This window comes from Paramisgurnus dabryanus, chromosome 24 (genome assembly GCF_030506205.2).
Source record: "Paramisgurnus dabryanus chromosome 24, PD_genome_1.1, whole genome shotgun sequence".
NCBI classification, from domain to species: Eukaryota; Metazoa; Chordata; class Actinopteri; order Cypriniformes; family Cobitidae; genus Paramisgurnus; species Paramisgurnus dabryanus.
The window spans coordinates 1620889-1643729 of record NC_133360.1 but is presented as its reverse complement, the minus strand read 5'-3'; the positions used below and the strand labels follow the sequence as shown (position 1 = coordinate 1643729).

Below are 22841 nucleotides of genomic sequence, written 5' to 3'. Positions count from 1 at the left end.
AACACTGGGGATTTTGCAGTCTACATTAGCTCCACCAAGAAATGTTTATTTATTTTTTGTAGTTGTTGTGGTTCTGCTGGAATTTTGTCTTTATTCTCTTCTTGTTTATCTTTCTTTAGTGATTCTGTTTATTAACAGCAGGTGTTTATCATTAATGGTCAATCATCACTTCGTTCATCTCTTCATTATCTAATTAACTTCATCACTTCTTCAATTGTATATTGACAAATCTATTTCAGCCTGAGAGAATCTCTGATCCAAGTAAAATCTCATTTGTTCATCCATGCTAACCTAGCAAAATATGCTTTTGCGGATTACAAACAAAACAACACGTTCTATCAAGTACACATAAGCTTTAATCACATCTCAATAATACAACTTTTGTTATGTCGAGATCATGAGAAAACAACTTTTGTTATCTCGAGATAACGATAAATTAAGTCGTGATCACGAGAACACAAGTAAGCAAAAATAATAATAGTGCATGTCCTCTCTCGGCTTCCGTAGATAATAAATAGGCAAAGTGTTCTTTTAACACTGGGGATGGACGGTCCTGTGTAGTATCGCTATTCTACCACTAGATGCTCTGCGTACGCATTCTCCGAGGTGTGCGTATATTTACACACATTTCTACGTATAAGTGCAATTTGATAAATTCCACACTTTGCGTAAAACTGTTCCTACGCACACTTTACGCACACTTCTGTTCGTACGCACGCTTGATAAATGAGGCCCCAGGACTGAAAATGAGTCCCACTCCGGCCCTGGCCGTCACATAATTCATGGAGACTTCAGTTAGTTCCTTGAAGCTCATAGTGAGCCATTAAAATACAATGAGTTAGATTTACAATTGGTACATTCTGACAAAAAATAACACACTGGTGAACTCGGCAACATAAAAATCTTATATGTCTATATAGGATAACAGTGGTGGATGATCACATTATCCTCTCCATGATAAAGAAAAACCCATTTACATGTCCAGAGAAGTGAAAAATGAATCTGAATGCTTCTGGCTAATGTTACATTAACAAAAAACACCAGCGACCCAGTGCCTTAGGAGTCAGGACACTAGTGTGCCGTGACCCCTTGTTTGGTGTGCCATGGAATATAACACTGTCACAGTGTTTGAAAAAGCACTTAAAGTTAGCTACAAGGTTGCTGAATTGGTCACAGCTGCGTGTGTCACTGTCATCAATTCCAGCCAGGATATCATTTGTGTTCATCAAAACAATATCAAGTTTCGCATTAAATGTAATTTACTTTAAATTAAATTTTTTACTTATATCAAAACTGTGCCGTGGCAGAAAAAAGGTTTGGAAACACTGCCTTAGGAAGCCATGCATGGAAATACATTCACACTGCCTGAACACTACAGTATTTTACTAAAGATGTTGCCTGCTCGTATCATGAAATGTTCTTAACCTTCTCCGTCATCTTTATTCATTAGTCTTATACAAGTTGATATTAGTTTACTTTTTTGGAGTCTAATCTCCCCTTCCTATTCTTGAGGCTTTTGTATCTTGTGGTGAACCCTTTGTATTTCTCCTTGTAACATATTCTATTTATTGTTTTGATTGACAATGACATCTTTACCTCCTGTAAAGTGTTCTTCATTTGTCTGGATATCTGGACATTGTAAAGGGGGTTTTCTTTATCATGGAAAGGATAATGCAATCATCCACCATTGTTATCTTATATGTACGTCCAGAATTTTTTTAGTTGCTAATAAATAAAATAAAAACACTTATTTAAAGAAATAACATTTAGTAAAACTAAAAATGATAGAAATTGTGATATGAACGGTATTTATATAAGACAGAATCAGAGCCAGTTGATCAACATCTGACGACACCTGCATACACCACATCATCTTCATCTTTAACTCTCTGTCAGAGAAACAAGCAGGCAAGAAAAAAAAGACATTAAAAAATAATGTAGCAGTTTAAAAACAACAGAATATTTATTGAATGATTCAGTTTGAGATGGTTATGGTATAAATAGTAGTCTGTTTAAATACTCGATTCTGATTGGCTGGAAGGTGTGCATTAAAACCGTTTAATGCACATGTAGTTCCAGTCAGTTTGAGAGAGAGAGAGAGAGAGAGAGAGAGAGAGAGAGAGAGAGAGAGAGAGAGAGAGAGAGAGAGAGAGAGAGAGAGAATTTTGAATTTTAACAAAACTTTATTACAAAGAACAAACAAACCTACCCACAATACAACCTTATATTACATTTAACAAAGAAAAAAATTATTCACCTTCAAAAACGGAGCATAGGGCTTCACACCACAACAATTCAAAAGTAACAAGATCATCCATAGATTTGTAATAATAAAAATCAAGTAGGTGTTCACCATTAATGTCTTAATCATCACTTCATTATCTCATTAACTTTAACACTGCTTCAGTGTTACTTTAACACCCTGCTGGTGGTTCCATTTTGTACACCGACCGGTGTTAAAATTAACACCAGGGAATTTACTGTGTACACTGTAAAAAATTGCTGTTAAAAAACAGCCAAATTTAACAGTATGATTCTGTTTTTTAACAAAAACAGAAGTATACTGTTAAATTCTGCATTCTGTAAAAAAACAGTTTTCAGAATAATGTGAATTTACAGCCCTGAGAGTCCACCGTTTAAGACTGCGTCCCAAATCACACCATACACCCTCATTCACTATTCCCTACATTAGTTTCCTTATGATCCACCTGAAATCAAGTCAATGAGTTCAGATACTGAAGCATTAATGATGGACACCTGCTGCTAATAAACAGAATCACTGAAGAAAAGATAAATTAAAAAAGAGAAGAGATGAGCAGAAACACTTACAGACACAAAGACTTAGATGAACATCAACTGAAAATAACAGAACACATTAAATCTCCATATATCACCAGAGGAGAATTAAACATTTCCACAAACACCATTACCATCTTCACTTATAAACCACTTTGACTTTATTTCTGTTATACATCTACAACAGTTCTTACTGAGAACAAACAGGTGTTTACTAGACTTTACAAGCATTTTCTTTAAAGTCACCATTATGGTGATCACTGTTTTCATTAGTTGGGCTCTTGACTTGGTGTTCAGTCTGGTTGCAGTAACTGTGTCTTTATGATGCATGTTTGTTATGGCAAAGAAAACCAAGAGATGATAGACTATCGTGAGGTTGGATGTCTGATTATTGATCAGTAGTTTGTCTTACCAGCCTTAAGAAGCTGAATCATAACAATTAGTAGTATGTAGGGTTAATCATGACTAAGTATTAACATGTTTGAATGAGAATCATTACAACAATTATTAATATTACAGTAATCTGATATCTTGATAGAGTTACAACATATGGACTTTTGCAAACTTGAATACAGTCCTCAGATGACACTCACAGACATCAAGAATCAGCCTACGATTCTCAACTAGGGTGACAAAAGAAAATGGGAAAACAGTTCATCGGCCTAATGAGTTTTGTACTATGCTGATACCCAGCATGCATTGCAGCATGAAGCTTTTCATTTGATAGTCACCATTGTTGAGATTCATAGCCTGATTCTTGATGTCTGTGTGTGTAGTTTGCTCGTGTTTTTTAATTTCATTTAATCCCAATGTTTTTAAGATTCCTCTGGCTACATCAACACTCAGTTTCTGTCACATTATAAGACTACTATAAGGGGTTGCCACCCATCTAATCACTTAAGAGCTTCTGTATAAATCAGTAAATTACTTTTGACTCATGAGACTTACACCATAACAGTCATTAGTTAGTGATAATACTTTATTTATACTTTTTTGCCATATTCAATGTCTTTCAAATCACATTGATAAGCATGAATAAATATAACACCAAAGGGCAAACCCAAGGATCAAGAGTCCTAGTAAAGTAAACACTGATCACGAGAATGGTAACTATTATTTAGGGATTAGACTATTAGACTAGAGCTGTCCAAACTCAAAACAACTTGCACTGACATATCTTGAAATACATCAGTGCCCTTTGTTTCGCCTGAAAATGCACAAGTAATGTTTTTAGTTAGGCATGTTTGTTAAAACTTGTTAAATTTCCTAATTAAACTATTCCTGGTTTAAGATAATACCTGTTTAGGAAACCACACCGTATGATTTATTTCTCAGTAAGAGCTAATGTACATATAAAATAAAATCTAACTGGTTTGTAATAAATGAAGATGTTAATGCTGTGTGTGGAGTTGTTTGATGATCTTCTTGTGAGATCTTAGGAACTCTAAGTTTGAGTCTCTTCTAAGTCTGTAAGTTGAGTTTCTGCTTGTTTTCTCTTTTATTCGGTTCTTGTTCATCTTTCATTCAGTTATTGTGTTTGTTAACAGCAGCTGTTCATCATTAACTCAATCATCACTTCATTATCTCATTAATTTCAACATTGGCTCTGTTTCTTTTACTCTTTGTAGTGTGGACACATTAAGCAGTGTTCTGTTGACACCAAGGATTTTGCAATGGGGTTTAAAGGGTTAAATATGTAAGATATAAAAACACAGAATGCTAATGTTTTTTAACAGTCCGAAGGAGACCGTAAAAAAACATTATCTTAGAGAAATTAGAGAAAAGTCCTTGTATTTTGTTTTTTAAATCATGTTAACTTAAAAACTGTTCAGGGGATTTACACAAGATGATAATGTGAGAGATCTCTTAGTGTTTAAAGGGGTCATATGATGAAAATGTTAGCATTGCCACTTTGTAGGTGTGAGCAAAAATAGGTCATTGAAATTTGGCTTTCATTATGATGTCATAAGGATATCTTATTAGAATAATACCGCCTCCTTAATCTGAACTCTCCAACCACTGTACTGCCGTTTAGTGCAGAGAGAAAGAGAGAGAAAAGAAGGACTTGACAGCACAATTGAGTTTGAATTACAACAAACCACCATCATTGTGATCAGTGTTTGCACTTTATCCGCTCATTTGCATTTTAAAAAACACACCCAAAACGACACATTTTTGGACTTGACAGCACAATAGAGTTTCAATTACAACAAACCACCATCATTGTGATCAGTGTTTGCACTTCATCCGCTCATTTGCATTTTAAAAAACACACCCAAAACGACACATTTTTGCTCAAACCTACAAAGTGGCAATGCTAACATTTTCATCATATGACCCCTTTAATGTTTTGTTTTGTTAGGATTTGGCTCAGTTTTTGGGTTCCATTGTGCTGAAGAGTAGTGTGGTTGTTTAGGTCAAGGATGGGCAGTAGATCATTGGTGTTATGCTGCCTGTTGTTTTATTTTAAAGCAGTTACTGTGTAGTTTGCTCATGGTGAACTACATGAGATTTGTGTGAAAGTTTAAAGGGGACATATTATGAAAATCTGACTTTTTCCATGTTTAAGTGCTATAATTGTGTCCCCAGTGCTTCTATCAACCTAGAAAATGTTAAAAAGATCAACCCAATAACTTAGTTTTGGTAAACCATTTTCTGCAAGCATGTGAAAAAATAGGTCATTGTAATTTGGCCCTTATTGTGATGTCACAATAAGGTAATACCGCCCACTTTATCTGCACTATCCAACCACAGCACAACCATTTAGTATGGAGAGAAAGAGAGAGATAAAATATTTCACAGCACAATTGAGCTTCAATTGCAACAAACCACCATCATTGTGATCAGTGGTTGCACTTCATCCGCTCATTTGCATTTTAAATGACACACCCAAAACGGCACACTTTTGCTCAGACCTATTTTAGACTTAGTTTACATCTTAAAAAAAATCTCATAATATGTCCCCTTTAAATGTTTGCAGTTCAATTTTAGAAGTAATATTTGTTTTCAGTGGACTCAAATTAATTAAGTTCACAATACTAACACCACCATGTAAATATATATATTTATAAACTTGAATGGATCAGGCAATTGGTTTCCTAAATGAAATGAGTTTCTTTCAGGGCATTATAACATTAACATACTGTTAAAATAGGGGAGCTGTAAATTAACGGAAGTAGAACTGTATTTTAACAGAGGCAGAACCGTAAAATAACATTATCTTGCTGGCAACCAAGCTGCCAGTTGATTACTGTTTTTTAACGGCACAATTTTTTACAGTGTACATGCCCCGATCTATAAACTCTTCACAGATATTCATGTTCAACGCAGTCATATGCTTTCTCCTGATCAAGTGAAATTAAATCACAATCTAAATTTAATACCTTAGAAACATCTTAAAAGTCATTATCAAAAATCGACCTGTCAGGAACACAGTATGTCTGATCAGGATGGATGACCTGGTCCATGACTCCCACTAACATTTGCCACACTCTAAAAAAAATCCGTAAAAAAAACGGACAAAGTACTGTGTAAATATGAAGGAATTTTCCGTATTTATGTTTTACAGGCGTTTATCTGTTTTTTTTAATAACATGTTGCATTATGGGTATAACAACTCCTGCTGCAATCTTTCACTTTTGCCTCTCTATCACCATCTCTGTTTGAAACCTAAAATTACAACTTGCTTGCAGAGTTATTGTGGATGGTGGATGATGTTTAAAGGGAACATATTATGAGATTTTTTTAAAGATGTAAACTAAGTCTTAATCTAGGTCTGAGCAAAAGTGTGCCGTTTTGGGTGTGTCATTTAAAATGCAAATGAGCGGATGAAGTGCCACCACTGATCACAATGATGGTGGTTTGTTGCAATTGAAACTCAATTGTGCTGTGAATTATTTTCCCTCTCTCTCTTGCTCTCCGTACTAAATGGTTGTGCTGTGGTTGGATAGTGCAGATAAAGGGGGCGGTATTACCTTATTCTGACATCACAATAAGGGCCAAATTACAATGACCTATTTTTTCACATGCTTGCAGAAAATGGTTTACCAAAACTAAGTTACTAGGTTGATCTTTTTTTACATTTTCTAGGTTGATAGAAGCACTGGGGACACAATTATAGCAGTTAAGCATGGAAAAAGTCAGATTTTCATAATATGTCCCCTTTAACTTCTAAACAACTGTTGTCAGAACAAGATACAAGTGTTCAACTATTCCAGCATCCACACATGTGATTTAGTACAGTGGTTCCCAAATCCAGTCCTCGGGACCCCCCTCCCAGCATGTTTTAGATGTCTCCTTATATGAAACACCTGAATCCACTCATCAGGCTCCCGCCAGCCGCTTGATTTTTTTCCCCAAACCAGTTCAGATTGGAGTTTTACTTAAACATGAGCTCAGGGGCAGAAAGAAATTTGATTGGTTCACAAAAATGACCAATGAAAGTCCTCAACCGGAGCCTTTAAGGCAGCTTCTGCAGTGAAGCAGTTCGAGCTCACCGTTGGTCAGGTGAGTAGCGCAGATGGTTAGATAGGAATGTGACTGGTTTTGAATTCAGCTCGAAATGTTTTGAGCATTTAAGATACATGTTTCCACGTTTTCACGTGTCCGTGGCACGACTTTCATTTTCGTGCCAGATTCACGTGTTGGTTACTCAATTTTTTTCCTTTTTTCAAACCATTGTCAATTGGGATTGGGGTTAGACTTGTGGGTTTTTTTTATTTTTAAACTGTTTTCGCGTGAGGATGAAGTTGGGTCTGGGTTAGAATGGCAGTGGTTTATTTGTCAAAAATTTAAACAGTTTTCATTTGATGTTGGGTTAGGATGTCATTTTATGTAACAAAGTTGTTCTAACCCCAATCCCAAGCGACAATGGTAAGAAAATAGGAAAAACAATTGAGCAACCAACACGTGAAACTGGCACGAAAATGAAAGTCGTGCCACGGACACGTGAAAACATGGAAACACGTAACTTAAACGCTCGAAACAGTTCGAGCTGAATTCTAAACCAATCACATTCCTATCTAACCATCTGCGCTACTCACCTGACCAACTGTGAGCGCGAACTGCTTCACTGCAGAAGCTGCCTTGAAGGCTCCGGTTGAGGACTTTCATTGGTCATTTTTGTGAACCAATCAAATTTCTTTCTGCCCCTGAGCTCATGTTTAAGTAAAACTCCTATCTGAACTGGTTTGGGAAAAAAATCACGCCTTCCAGCCTAGCCTGATGAGTGGAATCAGGTGTTTCATATAAGGAGACATCTAAAACATGCTGGGAGGGGGGTCCCGAGGACTGGATTTGGGAACCACTGATTTAGTAGACAAATCTTCCTTCTGACGTGACGTGTAAGTGAAATGGATATTTACCAAAATATTTATCATATTAAATCTCCAGTTTGTGTTTCTTTTAGATTCCTTTTAAGTCACCACTATGGTGATTAGTGTTCCCTTTAGTTAGGCTTTTGTCCCTTGACTTTCCAGAACTGACTTTGCTCTTTTAACATTGCAACAGTGTTTTTGCTTGTAGGAATTACAACTTGTTTGTCGCTTGAGTAAGGGGTAGTGTCTTTGATGTCATCTAAGCTTGGTTGTTTTTATGTTATACTGCCTAGCATTTAAATATGAAATGATAAAGTAAGAATAAAGAACTCAAATGTATAAGAGTGACACCCTATGCTAATCTAATAAGACACTGTCTTGTATAAGATGGCTGAAAATGTGTCAGGTGTGGTTTTTGCTTCAGAGACATCAACACTTTGGATACAAATCTCAACAATGGTGAGAGTAAATGTTAAGAAAGAGTTTTCTACAATCCTGGTACCCAGCATGCATTGTGGCATGAAGCTTTGTTGTTGATTGTCACCATTGTTGCGTTTCATAGGCGGATTGAAGTGTCCCTAAAGGTTACGGAAAATGTTCTATAAATCTACAGAATTTTCAGTTTTTGAATAAACGGAAATTCTGTAAACATAACAAAAAAAGCGCCGGTAATTTTCTGCCAGGACATTATCCGTTTTTTTACGGATTATTTTTTTAGAGTGCAGGGTTTTAGAGAGCAGTTTATAGGCGTTGCACAAGAGCCAGACGGGCCGCCAGCACTTTATATCCGTCAGATCCCCTTTTTAGGTAGGAGCGTTGGGACTGCTCTCCGGCAACTCAACCGCAGTAACCCTCCGGCTAAACTGCTATTCAGTACCTCTAACAAGTCCTCTCCTATCACTGACCAAAAAGCTTTGTAAAAGTCAACTGGCAGCCCATCTCCATGCCCTGGAGAGCTTTATACACCTCTCCCAAAGTCAAGGCACCTGAAAGTTTCCTATTAAGCATCCACTGACACCTGAAGGAGATTTTCAAAAAACTCACTGTTTTCATTGTATTCAAAGCCCAATTATTTTTTGTAAAGCTCTCTATAGAAAGTAACTACTCTCTTAGGAATGTTAATAGGGTTTGTCAGAAGAACCCCGGATTCAGAACGTAAAGCATGGATGGTTCTATTTTGTCTATTATTTCTCTCTAAACTGAAAAAAATCTTTCAAGGTACATCCATTTCATTTACTCTTTGATATTGTGACCTGACCAAAGCACCCTGTGTTTCTGTACCTATAAACCTGTGTTTAGTTGAGTCTTTGGTAACACTTTATTTTACGACCCGCAAAGTCCCGCGTGATTAAACCGAATTTACAGCGTACCTAATGTATTTGTAACAACAGATTACCTCCACAGTAAGTACTTGTAGGTATAATGGAACGGTATTTTAAGTTTCGGGGTAATAAGGGGGTAAGAATATATGGAAAATTATAAATTATTTATTCTCTAAGTATTTCATAACTACAGGGTACCTATTGTAATATTACGTGGTATGTATGACTTACGTCTATGGGTAATATGGTCTATTGATTTTTTTGTTATATATTTTTTTTCATATTTGCTACCTGATGAAAGTGTATTGTATAGCCTACAGTTGATGTCTACAAGCCACGTCGGCAAATAAAATATAACAGCACAATAAAAATAATAGCAACTTGAACCTCTTTGATCTGTATATGTATATAGGAGTTACCAGGTAACTCTTATTTTTGCGGGCTGTAAATTAAAGTGGTGCTTATTTCCCGCTTGATTTGCTCCCCTATTTAATCCTCTTGTATTCATTGTCCTGTGCTTGTGCATTATTCTATATCTGTGAGTATTCTGTCCAGTTTAGTAAAAGCAAGTCTAGTCAAGTTTTTTGGATGTTTAGTGTTCAGTCTAGTTTAGTGTTTAAGTGCCCAGTTTAGTGTTTATTCCTTCTCATTTAGTATTCCTGTTTGTGTTGTTTTGCCCCCTCGTGGGCTTTATTTTCTGTTTTGTATATAATAAAAGTCTTTTGTGTATATCCACCGCCATCCCTAACAAAAAGACTGCTAAGGCTGAAATCTTCCCAAAAAAACTTAAATCATCTGTCATTTACTAAAGTTGTGTTGAAATGCCAATAGGCACTCACTGGCTTTATAGAATTTAGAAAAACTGACAATTGTACCATTTTATGATCTGATTGACTTAGGGTATATAATAGGAATAATATAACAACTTTTAACAATACCACAGTGGTGCTTAAAAACATAAAATCTGTCTAATCTCACTAAGGAGATCATACCTTCAAACATGAGTCCAAGTATATTGCTTTTGTTCAATATTCAGCTGTCTCCATACATCACATAACTCATGTGTTTTAGTTAACTGAATAAGACATTTGCGTGAGGGTAAATGAGGTTCCACATGATTCCGGTCTGAATTAGACTCGGTACAATTAACCCCCCTCAAATTAAATATTCATTAGTACAAACATTTAGCAAGACAAAGCATAGCGTGTTTAAAAAAAGCACTCTCTCAATAGCTGAAGTTGGCAAATTCATTCATTCAGGCCCTTTGTGTCGAGAACGACGATTGGTGAGGCGCTTCAGTCTTCTACTGTTGAGGAAGTCTAAATACTGCAGGTGAGATCTTGAGGCACCAGATCTTATAGAGGAACGCCACAATACTCGGTCAGCGGCAAGGTTTTCCCAGTTATCACTTGATAGAACGAACGACCGAAGGTCACACTTCAGGACATCCTTAAAACGGAGCTTCGGGCGCCCGACTGGGCGTGGGGCATCAGCAATTTCACCATACAAGATTGCTTTTGGTAACCGGTTTTCATCCATCCGGTAGATGTGGCCAGCCCAATGTAAGCGGCGTGTGCGCAGCATAGTGTAGAGGTCTGTGCACTTGGTTGTAGAAAGGATAGCCGAGTTTGGAACGTGATCCTTCCAGGTTATGCCGGTAATTGAGCGCAGGCAACGAAAGTGGAAGGTGTTCAGACGATGCTCGTGTCTGCGGTAGGTGGCCCACGTTTCACTGCCGTACAAGAGAGTGCTGAGTATACAGGCCTCGTAAACTTGAATTTTTAGGCGGAGAGACAGCGAGTTGTTCTTCCATACTCTCTCGCTGAGCCTGCCGAAGGTTGTTGATGCTTTCTCAATACGGATGTCCAATTCACAGTCTAGTCTGTTGAAGGTGTCGACTGTGGAACCCAGATAGGTGAGCTTTGAGACGTTTGTCAGTACACAGTTATTGATGGTGATTGTGGGTGAAAGCGTAGCAGGTTGAGCAAAGACCACTGTTTTTCCCAGACTGATCTTCAGTCCAAACTCCTCGCATGCTGCAGCAAAGGAGGAGCACAGAACCTGCAGCTCAGTCTCAGAGTTGGCAATGAAGACGGCATCGTCTGCATATAGGAATTCCCGGATATGGACTCGGTTGATCTTTGTTTTGGCGCGTAGTCTTGCCAGGTTGAAGAGATTGCCAGAGCTGTGTGTGCGAAGTAGCACTCCAGATGGAACAGGGAAAGCTCGGCGCAGGACAGCGGAAAAGAATATGCCGAAGAGAGTTGGAGCTAGTACGCAGCCTTGCTTTACACCACAGAGAACTGGAAATTCCTTGGAGCGAGTGCCTTCAAACTGTATTGTTGCCTTCATGCTAACATGAAATTCTTGTATGATTTTCAAGAGTTTAGGAGGACAACCCAGTTGGCGAAGGATGGTAAAGAGGCCAGACCTGCTGACGCAGTCAAAGGCCTTTGTCAGATCGACAAAGACTGCGTACAAGGGCCGGCCTTGCTCAATGCATTTCTCTTGGATTTGTCGAACTGAGAAACTCATGTCTGTGGTTGAACGACCAGGACGAAACCCGCATTGGCTCTCCTGGAGTATCCTGTTTGCAATGACCTGTATCTGTGGGAGGATAAGGCGGGCTAAGACCTTGCCGGGCTGGGAGAGAAGAGCTATGCCGCGGTAATTGTTGCAGTCACAGCGATCCCCTTTGTTCTTATACAGAGTAACTATGTTAGCGTTACGTAATTCATCTGGGATGGTCCCTTCATTCCAGCAGATTGAAAAGAGGTGATGGAGTTCCACGGCAAGTGTGTTGCCACCGCTTGAAAGGATTTCCGGTGGAAGCCCATCCACACCAGGGGCTTTGTTATTCTTCAGAAGGCTGATGGTGTTTATGACCTCATTAAGAGTGAAGTTTATGTCAAGCTCGGGCATGGTTGGGAGTAGGGGAACAGCAGATACTATAGCAGCTTCGCACGCTATTACAGGCTCAGTATACAGTGCGCTGTAATGTATGTTCCACTCAGCGATTTAACTGATCGTCCAGGTTTGTAAGTATTTCACCCGTTGAAGATCGTAGAGGGGAAGATTTCTTCACAGGAGGACCTAGAGCTTGCTTTAGCCCCTGGTACATTCCTCCAATATTACCAGTAGCAGAGCAATGTTCTACACGCCTGCAGATGTTTTCCCAGTAGAGGTGTTTTGCCTTCCGTGTTAGATGCTGCACCTCTGAGCGGATCTGCTTCCAGTGAGCGATGGTACGAGAGGAGCAGTCTTGTTTGACAGCCAGTCGTGCCGCGCGCTTTTTCGCAAGAGAAGGAAGGAGAATGTCTGCATGACACCTAAACCAGTCTGGATGTTTTTGGGTGCATCTGCCGAAGCTGGAAAGAGCGCAATCCCTAACTATGTTGCAAAAGCGCAGCCAAACCAATGTAGCATCCTGATTGAGGGCGGAAAAAGCCAAATTGGCTTGTAACGAAGCCTGAAACTTTTGGCAGTTTTCCTTCGACTTGGTTGCAAGAGTGTTGAGTGTCGGAGACGGCTTAGGACGAGACAGGTTGATTCTTTTGTGTTTGAGTTTAATCTTGCAGCACAGGTGAGTGATCTGTGTCACAGTCAGCTGAGTGCATGGACCTGACATGAGTAATGTCCTGAAGGTGGGTTTTGTGGATGATTACATGGTCAAGTTGATGCCAGCGTTTAGAGCGTGGATGTTGCCATGTTATCTTGGACCATGTTGAGCCTTCAAAAAAAGATGATGGAATGCACAGCTGGTGTGAAGCACAAAACTCAAGGAGGCGCTGTCCATTGTCGTTCATTGAGCCCACTCCATGTGGACCCAGCACGTCTGGCCATGCATTGGAGTCGCTCCCCACACGAGCATTGAAATCACCAAGGATAACTATGTGGTGCACTGCAAAATCCCGGGAGTTAAATTAACACTGCTCGGTGTTTATATAGGTCCACTCTCCAGAGTGTTAAAAAACTAACACCGGAGAGAGTTAAAAGCTACAATCTGTGACTTTATTCTCTCTATCACCATCTCTGTTTGAAAACTGAAATTGCATTTTAGATCTTACTTGTAGAGTTATTTTCTTAACTTAGGATTAGATGTTGGCCGTTTCATTTCAAGTCACCATTATTGTGATCAGTGGTTGTTTTAATTGGACTCTTGAGTATTAGTCTTAGCTTTTCAGCTTTTTCTGGCTGTTATGATTACATGTATTTAGTGATGGGAGAAACGAAGCTTTTCGAAGCTTCGAATCAAATGAACCAATTGCTTCGAAAATTGATTCAGTTTTTCGAAGCAGTTCAAAACAGCACACACGCTGGCGACCCCTGCTGGTCAAAATAGTGTAAAGCAGATATGGCCAAACATTTTAGATTTTTTTTTACAAAAAATAGCAAGATTTTTATTAAAATATGTTTAAAAAAATTATTTAACTTAATTAAGACATAGTTAAAAGTGTATTATGTGTTTTTTGTTTTATTTAGGGCAAACAAATCATTAAAACTAACTACCCTTTTAATTATGCACATTTTTGTCATTAAATCTGTCTATAAACAATAAATAGACAAAATGGCAGTGTTATTAGTCAGAAGGATAAATGTTTTATGAACTTTTATAATAAAACTGACCCGAGTTCACCGAAACATATTAGACACTGGTCATGTGATCAACTCCCCCTAGTGGTGAATTGTCGGATTTTCGAAACGTTTCGAAACAGTTATGACGTAATGAAGCCTCGTTTGCTAAAATCACGTGACTTGGGCCAGTTTGAAACACTCTCCGAACCACTGATTCGAAACAAAAGATTCGTAAATGTTTCGAAGCCTCATGAAGCAGTGCTTCGAAAACGACCATCACTACATGTATTTAAAACATGTTTTTTTGTGGCCAAAGAGCAGACACTAGTGCATTTCTATGATTATAACTTAGGATATGCTTTCAAATAACACTCTTAAAAAATAGTTTATTTAGTGATTTTTTACTAGAAGTGTTTATTTCTGTCAAAAAATATGATACCATAGTATGAGCTCCAGCCATTTCATAGCAGTTTTTCATTCTGAACCAACACTGAATTAAACACTGACACTTACATATTAACTGCAGTCTAATGTAGACACTTAAACATCAAGAATCAGAGTATGAATCACAATGATGGTGACAATAAAATGAAAAGCTTCATGCTGCAATGCATGCTGGGTATAAACAAATTACAAATCTCATCCAGAACTCCCAGAATGCACTGCGGCATGAATAAATAATTAACTTTTTTACCATTTTCTTTGTCACCATTGTTGAGATTCATACTCCAATTCTTGATGTCTGTGTATCTACATTGTTCAGCGGTTAATGTTTTGTGCACACTATCAAAATCCTTCAGAATAACAAAATGCTATGAGAGTTCTGGACCTTGAACTGTAGTAATTTATTATTAATAGAAAATGATGCTTCTGATGAGGGAGGAAAACTATATTAAGAAATCTGTTCATTAAATGATTATGTTTGACAATTTGTTTTAATCATCAATATGCAATAACACAATAACCTTTTCTTTGCTATAAGAACGTGTTTTAAACACACTAAGATATAGCAGTTTGAAAAAACTAACAAGTTAATAGTCAAGAGTCAAGTCCTACTAAAACAACCACTGATCACAATAATGGTGACTTTAAATGAAACAGCCAACATCTAATCCTAAAATAAGAAAATAACTCTACAAGTAAGATCTAAAATGCAATTTCAGTTTTCAAACAGAGATGGTGATAGAGAGAATAAAGTCACAGATTGCTGCTTTTAACTCTCTCCGGTGTTACTTTTTTAACACTCTGGGGGAGTGGACCTATATAAACACTGAGGAGTGTTAATTTAACTCCCGGGATTTTGCAGTGTACATTTTTGTAATGTCACGTGTCAGCTCTTATACTTTTCTACTTAATCATTATATGGAGTTGGTAGTCAAGATTGCACAAAGATTTGTGATCCTATGTAGTGGGCCGGCCTCGGCCAAAATGCCAGGGCCAATTTTTTGTCCCAGTCCAGCCCTGCATACACCCAACAGTATTCATCTATTGCATTTAATAATTTGTCTTTATTCATTATTTTTAGTATTATTTTCTCCTAAAAAACGAGTCATCAAAATAAAAATTAAGAGACAGGAAAATGTCCAAAATGTAATTGATTTGAATGACCAGCAGGTGTTCACCATTAATGTCTTAATCCTCACTTCATTATCTCATTAACTTTAACACTGATTCAGAGTTATATTTTTAACACCAGTCTTTTTTAACACCGATCCTGGTGTGGATTATATAAACACCAAATAGTGTTGATTTAACACTGGTAGAGTTAATTTAACACTGGGGATTTTCCTGTGTGGTCGCGCCTAATGTTGGAAAGAGTTTCACTCAGTAAGAGATAGAAAGCATCTTTCTGATCATCTGGCGAAGTTTGGGTCGGGGCATAGGTAGAAAGTAATATCACTGGGCCGGAGGTGGTATAAAGTCGCAGTGATGACAACCTGGGAGAGATGGAGATGGGAGTTTCAGTGAAACAAAGCAGCTTATTTTTTTCGGATGGCAAAACCCACTCCATGCTTTGGTCTTTGGTTTTCGGGATAGCCATTCCAGTAAAACGTGTAGTTTGCCTGACGAACAGAGCCACTTTCGGTGAGCCATGTCTCGCTTAATGCTGCGATGTCCACCCCGAGTCGTAGAAGTTCTTTATCTATAATAGCAGACTTTCGAGGTTGGGCTCTGTCAAGATGAGAAGACACCCCTAGAGAGTGGACATTCCAACATGCCAAATACAGTAGGGAGGCAGTAACAGGATGAGGACCGGGACGCGCCTGCCTAGAACGCGAGCCCTGCCGAGCAACGACAGCACCCCTGTTAGCAGGGGGCTCCCGAGTTGCCAGTCGCTGAGGGTTTTTTCCAGACAATTCCATCGTAGTTAGTTGCTTGAAATGTCAAACGCCGGGGCAGAAGGTTAGTGGATGAATGCGTGCCCAGAACAAAACATCCACCTCTGGACCCAGCACTACAAACATCAGCGGAGCACAGATGTGCGACAGCTGGAGCAGTGATGGGTTGCCCCGCAGTACCTGCTAACTGGGTGTTGGTCCCTGACCGTTGACCATGGAATGGTTCTTCCACTCAGTTATCTGCCATGGGGGACCGATTGCTGAAAACCTACGGCTACGCTCACACCATGACTGCCAACTCCTGCTGCCAAGCTAGCATTTTGCTATTTAACCCATAGGTGGGGTCTGGATTGGTGAAGAGCCAGTGTATGTCCACACACCGGTGGGCAATAACTCAGCACCTCTGGGGTTCCAGACTACTCCGAGATCCCTCATGCACTTAGCCTGGGGCCGCAAGGCACCCAGTTTACCATGGTGCACCACGTGGAGGTGGCATGAGAGTCTTGGCCAAAGAGACGTTCTAACCAACATTGGGTTGGGCTTACGTAACTGCCTCCCCTTCGCTCTCATGAGTATAGATGGCGGCTGCAGCTACAAGCAAAAGAGACAAAGCACCTGGAAGCCAGGTAACTAAGCACTCTACGCAGTTATGCTGCAACACTACACGCTTGAAGACCCTGTGTGACAAAACACACCACACATATACTAAGAAAAAAACAAAAAAGCAAACAAACCTAAGCATAAGACCAATCTCTTATATTTCATGCATCTATGTTTTATCAATGACTTCATTGTTAAGCTCAGAGGTAAGTTTTCTTACTATTTTCTTCAAGCGATAAACCTCCTTATTAGTGAAAGAACTCTCCGTCATTAGTAGCTTAGTTTTCTCAACAGATTGTTTAATGTTTGGAAAATATTCATAAACACGCACACCTCTCTTGTTCTTAGTAGCTCTTAGGAAAGTTTTATGTCATCCACTTCATAGTTTTTACCAGAGAGATCACTCTGAGAAAAGTTAACGCAAGAATCAGATGCAGTGGCGGATTTAGCAAACTGGGGGCCCAAGGCGAAGGGATGTATGGGGCCCCCCTATCCGATCTATAAACGTTTTTTAAAAGTTTTATAAAAAAAAATTTTTACTCCAAAATGAAGATGGAAAGCAGAGAACACAAACCAATAGAGAATAAGTCAATGGGGCAAAAACAGCCACAAACAGAAAATGAGGAAAAAAAATGTATCTGATGCTGCACAAAAACTAGCAATGCATCAAAGCCAATTTTGTTACTAATATTTCACATGCCCAAGACTGCAATAAAAGGTAAAAAAAATCCAGTCCACAATTTTGTTATTGTGTGTGTGTTTATCCAAATCAGTTTTGAGTAAATGTTTTATTAAACATTTTGCAGTTTTAATCAGGACTGAGGTTGATTAACAGATTTATGCAAAAAAAATGAAACCAAATATTTATCTGATTTTTACAGCAGTTTAATTTAGTGGATGTTTTCTTCACGAACATAACGAAAGTTTTGTGAATTTGCCCACAATTTACTGTTGAGTTTTTGAAAAATATTCAATGCATTTTCCAAACATATGTGTCAAAATAAGATTTGTCACCAAAAGTAATTCCATTTGGTGAAACACAGAGAAAGTTGTGACCAAATTAAGACTCAACAGCAACCCATAGTGGACGAAAACATCACCAACATAACATAAGGTTTAAATTATTTTTTTCTGTAGTAACGTTATTTACTTCACCACAAAATTATTTTTATCAGTGTAGGGCTAAGGCTATTACTAGCAGAACTAGGCAGTTGACTCACCAAAGCCCCATTTTTGCATTTATATTTGTCTTGATTTGTCTCTGTTCGTGTACTTTCCCAGTGCTCCTGTCACTCTGGGTTCATCTTTCACGCTGCGCAGCGCACACGGTTACAGACTCAATACGGAATACTCCATTTCATTGTGAAAGAAGGGATTGTATGTGTAACAGATAAACATGAACTGGACATTTTAACTACTATTTCAAAGTTTCAACATATTTCTTAAGAATATTAATACAATTTACAATGCTTTTGAAGTGTTCGTGATGATAATGGTTTTATTTATTTATTAGTTTGGCGGGGGGCCCCCCTAATATGACCGCTGGTAAGGGGCCCCAAGCAGCCGCCTACCTATGCCTCTATGTTAAGACCGCTTCTGTCCACAGTTCATTTTTGTTCATTTTCTGTGTGCATCATTGTTGCATGTTTTTTTACGTTTCCATTCTGAATAAACAAACAGGGCAGTTTACATGCTTTGTCCTTGTTGCATAAGTTCATTAAGATAATTCTGAATAGATTTCTGTTGTTCAAACAACTCTGAATTGTAGTTAAGAACATCACTGCGCACTATTTAAACTTGGGTTTAATTTGTGCTCGGGCTCATAATTACAGTTAATGTGTCCGGCCAGGCCGGACTTGGACACAACGTACACACGGGCTTCGGAAGGGTCGGGCTTGGTTTTTTTGGGCCCGATCCAAGCTCTAATACAGATGACGACGTGGAAACGGCATGTTGGTGCTCTTAAAGTTCCAGATATGCCTACCTGCAATACTGCAATATTGCCACAAGGAAACGTGCGTATACGGAACCTGATGTGAAGGTAAGTACTTTTTCACGTCAAAGACGTGTTTTATTAATCTGAACGTTGGAGTGGATTTGAGTGAATGCATCGGTCTAAGATCAAATCTGTGTGTACGCACGCTTTATAAATGAGGCTCCTGCTGTAATTAAATATATATACACACACACACACACACACACACACACACACACACACACACACACACACAAACATGCAAATCTAATGGCTGGAAATGATACAAACAGATCTTAATTACATTACCTTTGTCTGTGCTTTTCGCTTGTAAAATGTTGTATCAGCATAAGTGATCTCATCTTCACAGGTCTGATCTGTAATAATGGCAGATTACACATAAAACAACACAACTCTCATTTTCCAATGAAACAATGAGTTTGACTGATATTTAAACTGCAGGGCTGTCACTTGAAATCCCTGAGCACAAACAGTCTTAATCAGTTGTTGTTGATATTTACCCTGTTGTTGTGTGTTATTGTGTTTCCTGTAGATCCAGAAGATCAGAACTGAAGCTACAATCATCAAACATCCACCAGCAACACAATAAATCACAACCATATGATCTGACTGTCTTCCTCCTGATAGAGTACATGTATAAACAACAACAACAACACATCTGTAAGAGTTCAGTTCATTCTGTTTAAAGATAAACAAGATAACAAATGATGAACAAAAACTCTTTTATATTTATCATGTATTCTTTTTTGTTCAGAAAATCTGAACAGCACAAACACTGACACATGTTTTTCTTTTAGATGTTTTTGATTAATGCTTTTTGATGCATCTCTGAATAAAGGCAGAAAATATAGACAGATCTTAAGCTGCTGGTCATTTTGGGTTTGAATGTTACATAACATCACAGGAAAATCCCCAGTGTTAAATTAACTCTACCAGTGTTAAATCAACACTATTTGGTGTTTATATAATCCACACCAAGATCGGTGTTAAAAAAGACTGGTGTTAAAAATATAACTCTGAATCAGTGTTAAAGTTAATGAGATAATGAAGTGATGATTAAGACATTAATGGTGAACACCTGCTGGTCATTCAAATCAATTACATTGTGGACATTTTCCTGTCTCTAAATTTTTATTTTGATGACTCGTTTTCTGGAGAAAATACTAAAATAATAAAGAAAGATAAATTATTAAATGCAATAGATGAATACTGTTGGGTGTATGCCTCCAAAAGCTGCAATCTTTCACGTTTGCCACTCTATCAGCATCTCTGTTTGAAAAATAAAATGATAACTTGCAGAGTTATTTTCTAAATGGATAAGTTTAACTTCTAAACAGCTGTCAGAACAAAATACAAGTGCTCAACTATTCCAGCATCCACACGCGTGTAGACAAATCTTCTTTCTGACATGATGTCTCACAAGTAAAATAGACATTTATCACAAAATGTAGCACATTAAATCTTAAGTTTGTGTTTGTTAAGAGTTCATTTGAAGTCACCATTACTGTGATTAGTGTTTCCTTTAGTTAGGCATTTGTCCCTTGACCTTCACTGATCTAACTCTGCTCTTTTAGCAATAGCAACAATGTTTTAGTAAGATCACTTGTTCATTGCTTCATGTAAAGGGAAAACCTTCCAGACCTTCTCAGTTTATTTTTATTATATTCTACTCTACAAATCATTGAAACATTTGGTCACAAATTAATTATGAAGAATCAGGCATAAAAAAACTCTATGCAAATGACATTGAATGAGACTGCCGTATATGCTTTAGTGTTTTTTTGTTTTTTGCTTAAGAGAGACTTCATGATTTCTGATACAAATCTCAACAATGGTGACAGTTAATGGTAAGAAAGTTGCTAAATTTTTGTCATGTTGCAATGCATGATGGGATTTATGAATGAGTTTTCTACAATCCTGGTACCCAGCATGCATTGCGGCATGAAGCTTTGTTGTTGTTTGTCACCATGATTGTGTTTTATAGGCTGATTGTTGAAGTCTCAGTGTGTCTGACTTACACCACAGATTAGATTTGGGAAAACAATATTTAACTCTTCAGGGTATGTGGACTTTTACAGCACTGTTGGATTTCATGGGAGCCTCACAGGGTTGGCAGAACATAAATTAAAAACTTATATTCAGTGATTACTTTTTTATGATATCATTGAATCCCAAGACTTGTACTTTCATAATAATTAACATAGTAACAGTTATAGATTTCAGTTTTCTCATCGTCCTCTGCTTTAACAGATGTGTTTTATAAACACACTGCCACATTGAGCAGAAAAAAACTAACACTAAACTTCAAGACCCAAGTACCCAACTAAAGGAAACACTAATCGGATTAATGGTGACTTACTTTATTAACCAGATTTACAGCAGTTCTTTAGAAGTTAAACCTATCATCCATGCAACTCTGCAAGCAAGTTGTAATTTTAGTTTTCAAACAGAGATGATGATAGTGTTCATTTAACTATGGTGATTTCATCTATTGCATTTAATAATTTGGCTTTCTTCCTAATTTTAGTATTACTTTCTCCAGAAAAAGAGTCAACAAAATAAAACTTTTAAGACAGGAACAATTCCAAAATTGAGTTGATTTGACACGGAATGACCAGCAGGTGTTCACTATTAATGACTCAATCACTTCATTATCTTATTAACTTTAACACTGATTTAGTGTTTTTTTAACACCAATCTTGGTGTGGATTATATAAACACCGAGCAGTGTTAATTTAACACTGGGGATTTTGCTGTGATGAACACATTGTTTATACCTGATGGATTTGATTGATTTTGCAGAGACTCAGTGATACTGACAGTAGAAGCTTAAAAATATAAAGAGAATCACAAAAAGATGAATAAATCAACTGTTAATAAAAGTGTTATTTTGTTTATCAGTGTGAGATGCTGATGGATTTTGTGGAGACTCACCGATACTGACAGTAGAAACAGCTGAGAAATATAAAGAGAAACACAGAAATGTGAATAAATCAAGTTACATAAAAGTATAATGTTTGTCATTTTGAGATGTGAGAGTTTATTGTGATTGTGGAAAATATAAGTAAAAGAGTTTGGTATTTAATAAAAAAAACTGAATACAAATACTGGAGGTCAAATGTTTAGTAATACTGTACTCACCATAAACAGTAACATAAAAATATTTCTTGACTTCATCTTTCTTTCCTATATTAATATATAGTTGATAAAGTCCAGTGTGTTTAGGTCTGATGTTTGTGATGTTGAGATCTGCAGTCTGATTGTTCAGCTTCAGTCTGTCTTTGAATTTCTGAGTCTCATCATTATTTTCATATGTAGGATTGATTTTGAGTGATCTTCTGATTCTGGCGATGCGGATTTCTTCAAACCTCCACTCGATCTCATCTTCTGTCTGTATTTCAGTAATATTAGTTTGTAGAGTAAGAGAATCTCCCTCCATCACTGACACTGACTTCACTTTATCACCAAACACACCTGAACACACAAACAGAGAGTTTATCAGAGAAACATTCAAGTTCATTGTTACATAAAATAAAGTTTAAATATACTTTTTGTTTTTTTTAACTTGTAAAAGCAGTGTAATCTGAACATTGAATGACACAGTTAGTCAGGGTGTTAAAATAACACTTTAAAGTTGGTTGTATTTGTTAACATTAGTTTATACATTAGCTGATATGAAGGAACAGTGAACAACACTTTACAGTAGTTATGTTATTTTTTAACATTTACTACAACATTTTTAAACTCAAAAGTTGTAACTGTTAACATTAGTTAAGATTAGGTAATGCGCATTGAACTAACAAGAGCAATTGCATTTATTTACAATAACTAACATAAACAAAGATTTAAAAAATCCTGAAGCTCATGTTAACTGATTTACCAATGTTAACAAATACAA

The 22841-nt window shown here is 37.5% G+C and overlaps 1 long non-coding RNA gene across 1 annotated transcript; it reads right to left on the bottom strand.

The window, feature by feature from the left end:
* Positions 1-496: 496 nt before the first annotated feature.
* LOC135721107 (uncharacterized) lies at positions 497-21770 on the bottom strand. The gene is made up of 4 exons (XR_010521417.1): positions 21721-21770; positions 19444-19563; positions 19232-19299; positions 497-1889 (listed from the first exon to the last, which is right to left on the bottom strand). It is a non-coding gene; the product is annotated as an uncharacterized lncRNA (long non-coding RNA).
* Positions 21771-22841: the final 1071 nt, after the last annotated feature.